This window comes from Nicotiana tomentosiformis, chromosome 5 (genome assembly GCF_000390325.3).
Source record: "Nicotiana tomentosiformis chromosome 5, ASM39032v3, whole genome shotgun sequence".
Lineage (NCBI taxonomy): Eukaryota > Viridiplantae > Streptophyta > Magnoliopsida > Solanales > Solanaceae > Nicotiana > Nicotiana tomentosiformis.
The window spans coordinates 96,047,352-96,052,452 of record NC_090816.1 but is presented as its reverse complement, the minus strand read 5'-3'; positions in this window follow the sequence as shown (position 1 = coordinate 96,052,452).

The following is a 5,101-nucleotide window of genomic DNA, read 5'->3' as shown; positions in this document are numbered from 1 at the left end:
AAAATCATCTCTATCCGAGCTCCATAGCTCCAAATTTGCAAAAATGGATGAAACCCCCGAAATGGGATTTCATAGAGTATGCCCAGCTATTACACTTCGCGAACACGAACAATTCTACGTGTTCGCATAGAACAAATGCTCACCAGCTGAAATTCCTCTTTCGTGAACGCAGCACAACAGACGTGAACGCGATGGTCAAATCTTCTAGAGCAACGCGATCGCATTCCACACTTGGCCATCGCGAAGAACAAACGTCTGACATCCTCGGGCCCTCCTTCCTTCTATGCGAACACATCGCTAGACTCGCAAACGCACTGAACAAAAGCCTCAACTTCCGCGAACGCAACTCTGGACTCGTGAACGCGATGAACAATATTCCCCAGCCATCCAACAACTCTACACGATTGCGATCCGTTCTCCGCGATCGCGAACAAGAAAACCAGATGCTCAGCAGAACCAGCAATGCCAAAAGGAAGGAAAAGAATCTGAATTAAATCTGAAATATGCCTGAGCCCCTCGGGAACCCGTCCGAACACTCCAACCAGTCCCATAATCAAAAGCCTCAAACCACGCATAACAACATCGAAATGACGAATCGCACATCAAATCAAACTTAATGAACTTTTGAACTTTCAACTTCCAAAACTCGCGCCGAAACATATCAAATCAACTCAGAATGAACTCAAATTTTGCACTCAAGTCCCAAATGATATAACGAAGCTATTCCAATTCCCAGAACCACAATCTGAATCCGATATCCTCAAAGTCAACTCTCGGTCAAACTTATGAACTTTTCAAATCTTTTAATTTTTAACTTTCGCCAATTAGCGCTGAAACCTTCTAGAAATATCCAAATACAAATCCGGACATACACCCCAATCCAAAATCACCATCCGGACCTAACGGAACCATCAAAACTCCAATCCGAAGTCAAATACTAAAAATTCAAACTTGGTCAACTCTTCCAACTCTAAAGCTTCAATCATGAAATTCATTCTTCCAAATCAATTCTGAATAACCTGAAAACCAAAACAGACGATTCACACAAGTCATAATACATCATACGATACTGATCAAGACTTCAAATAGATTAATGAAATACAAATATTCAAAATGACCGGCTGGGTCATTACAAAATCCTACTCCAAACTTCAATTTTTGGGGGATGAGATAGTGAGTACAATTGTGAAGGAGGTCGGGATGACCTTCAATGCTAAAGCCTTGGAGCATATTCTGACGATCCCAACTAATGGGTTTGACATCTATATTAAACAGAAGATGATTAAGGTTTATGAAGATCAAGAAGAGGGGTATCTGACTACAAAGTTCTCCCACGGAAGAAAAAATAGGGAAAAAAGGTATACAAAGGAGAAATGAACCCGATTCATAAGCTCTTTTATGGGTTAGTGAACGAAAGTGTGTTACCAAAAGCAAAAAGAAGGAATGAAGCCGCTGCATTAGATTTGAAAGTAATGGAGGTTCTTAACAAAAATATGTTGTTGAATTTACCCACAATGATAATCAAGAACATGGCTAACGCAACCATTCATTCTAAGGGAAAACATGGATTGTCGTGTAGGTTCTTGCATACCTAGATTTTTTCTCACTTTAAGAATCTCATCGGGAGTAGAAAAGAAGGGGACCAAAAAGGATATGTTTGACAGAGCTACATTGTAGGACTGTGAACTTCTAAACAACGAACCAGGTACTAAAAGTAACAGTATGATCACTCAATTGATCAATGAACTGAAGGAAGCCAATGAGGAGAATAAGAGGTTCAATAAGAAGATTGTATTTTAAAAAAAAAAGAGAATAGGGAGTTAAGGGAAAAGATGACGAAAGAAGAGGATGCTTCTACTACCCATTTGATAAATTGCTACAGCTTGTATCCCATATCCTCTCTTATAGCAAATAGACCTAGTTCTTAGTTACCCCTTAAGTCCTAGTCCAAATCTGGTCCCGTTTAAGACCATGCTGGTTATTGTTGTTTCTTCATTTTTATTTTTTTGTGGCAATATTAGCTGGATTTTGTAATTTTCTGTTGGTTTGGGCTTTTTGAGGCTTAATTGGTACAGAATTTAATAAAAATTCTCTTTTGGTTAGATGCGCTCTCAAAGATGGATAATATTCTTATATCAAACGGTTGAGCTCTTGATTTATATGCATGTCAGTGTAGCCTAAGTGGCCATGAGTTTAATATTGCTAATTCTCACTTTTGATTATACTGATACTTTGTTTATTAATGATTCCAAAAGGGGAAAGTTAAGGATGTGAACATATTACAATTTGATTCTACTGATCAGCGAACCTGGTCTCCATGTCACTATTATTTGATAATTTTATGAAATTATTGAAAGAAATATGTTTGTAGGATGATATTGATATACCTAGCCATCTATAAGGCTCTAACGAATGAAAGGTGAAAGGCGAGTCCCTTACATTTAAGCAAAATAGACGTCTAGAAGGTCGGGTGGGGTGAGCCATTCTAACAATTCTTTGAGAAGGGGGCGATCTGTATTTGATGGTTGGATTGGCTATAGGCTTCATTTCTACGACTGTCTTCCCAGCCATTGAAAGACTGAGCGAGAAGGTAAGGAAGTCAGTGAAGTTTTGAGCTGCATCTTACGACGGTATGTCGTGGTTTTTGCTCCCTTGAGCAATGAGATTTTCCACCTAAAAATTATTGTGTCGTTTAATTTTCGCACTTTACTTTTTGTTTGTGTCTAGAATTCTTAGGTTAAAGAACCCGATTCATAACACGCAAAAAATGGAAGTAATAATTCACCCCCTCTTATGTCTTGGTGCATCCTAAAATAACAACAAATGGAATGTGTCTTTTTATATAACTATAGTTATTAGTATTTAACCATAGAAATTTACCATAGTTAATTTCTATATTTTTCACATGAAATAATAATAGGCCGAATACATATACGGCTTCTTAATACTACTCCAACTTCACTCAATGTATGCTTATTAAATACAAAGAGCTGACATGACAAAAAAAATATTTTTCACTTTTGTTAGGCGCTCGAGAAATTCAAAAAACTCATTGTTTTCTTCTTTTTTTAAATTAATAAACCCATTTTTCAGAATCCACCACCCCTAGCACCACTGCTTCGCCATTGCCACCACCAAAAATAGCTTGCCACAGATTTTTGTTTATTTTCTTCCCTCTTCAATTTTATACTGTTCCCAAGTTAAGATATCCATTAATAAGAAATCAATTTTCAGGAACAAGATCAAAAAATGAATGTAAACAAATCAAAATCGTGACCCAGCAAGTTAAATCTACCCAAAATCAATAAAGACTCATTAAGTTGTTGTTATGGAATTATAAAGATAAGAAGCTACTAAAAGTACGTCTTTTTCTGATTACATTTCTCCTTCCTCTTCAAGTCATAATATAAAATTATTTTATTATTTAAAACTCGGATTCCTAATAAATTTAGTTACTTTAATTTATTTTCTATCATTAACTTACTTAAAGTGGTGTATACATAGCGGGGATAAGTTTTTAGGAAGGAGACCGCGGGTGAAACTCCATAAAAATTTTCTCTTTTTATTGTTATTTTTATAATGTTCTTGTTGAGGAATCATTTTGTGTCCATCTCCATTATTTCAAGAAGAACATTTTATCTCCCACAAGCAAGCATTATCGAATAATTTGAAAATTTAGACAAATAAAACAAAACTATTTACTAGTAGTATTTTTTGTTTCTTTTGGAATTTGAACTTTAGTCTCCATAATTTTCTTTCCATTTCATTAACCACAATGCCACCCGGCCCTTTAGGTGCCGATAAAAGTTCTTAAACACGAGAACCTTGGTTTTGTGATGATCACAGCTTTAGCACATAGATTGAAATCTGCAGGTTTTTGTGCACATGGTTTTGAGCTGTAGTTTTCTTTTGCCCCTATTATATTCAGAAGCCAACCAGACAAGTGATCCTCAATAGGGTAATGAAATTATTGATATGACCTACCAAACTCTTCATTTGGTTACTGCCATATATTATGTTTTTAGATTGAGAGTTCAAAGTTTCATGAAAATCAACAGACTGTCCCATTCTGATTTATGATCCTGCTGCCTGCCACATGTTCTCCCTCTCCATCATATAATAGGGCTATTTCCTCTGCATTTTAGGTTTTAGCCCTCGAAACAAAAAATGTAAGCAAGTGGATATAAAAGAATCGTTGTATCCTTTACTCCTTTATAACACTTACAAGAAGCTTAGCATAATTACTTTTATAAAAAAGAATTAACTATGTATTATACTGGATTTGGAAAATACTAAGTACTCCAACATATTTACTAGGTACTTTCTTGTCATGAGAAGGTATGAAAATTTGGTGTAGTTTTGCACGAAAAGACTGCTGTAAAAATCAAAATGTTTAAGAATTCCAACATATTTACTACAAAAAAGAAAAAAGAGTTTTACTACTTGTAAAATATTTTTTTTGTAGTGGAGCTTTCGACTTAACTTGTCCTAACTCCTAACTGAATCATACAATGCTGTCGGACTAGTCAAGAGTACTACTACTAGATGAATGAAAATTCTATTATTATAATAGCTTAAATTTCCTTAAAAGACAATAAATTGACTGGAAAAATTTGTCCTTGTCATATTTAAATTTGTTTCAACTGTACTTATATTTCTGTCAACAGTTTAATTACTGCACTTCACTGCTTTATTTCAAGAAATAAATTTCCTTTGAGTATATATCTTCTCTTTAAGGTCACAAACTTTCTCTCGGTTTAAGATTTTGTTAAAAGGTTAGCATACCAGCACGATGCTAAGTTAAAATTCACCTTATTTCGAGTTGCCTATTAGTTGAAGTGAAACAATCTTAGCTAAAATAGATCATCCCAAAATTAAACACATCCCCCAATCTTTAGTACACATGCCACCTTACAATTTTAAATCATTGATCAACACGTATCCAATTGCTTCCATTGATGGCGCCTAACGCACCGGCTAAGCAAGCCTAAACATCATAGCAAAGGAAGAACAAAACAACGGAATTTATAGAAATAGCATAAATCTGGAATCTCAATACAACAATTACTACAAATACAAAATAAACCTCCTACAACTGGTA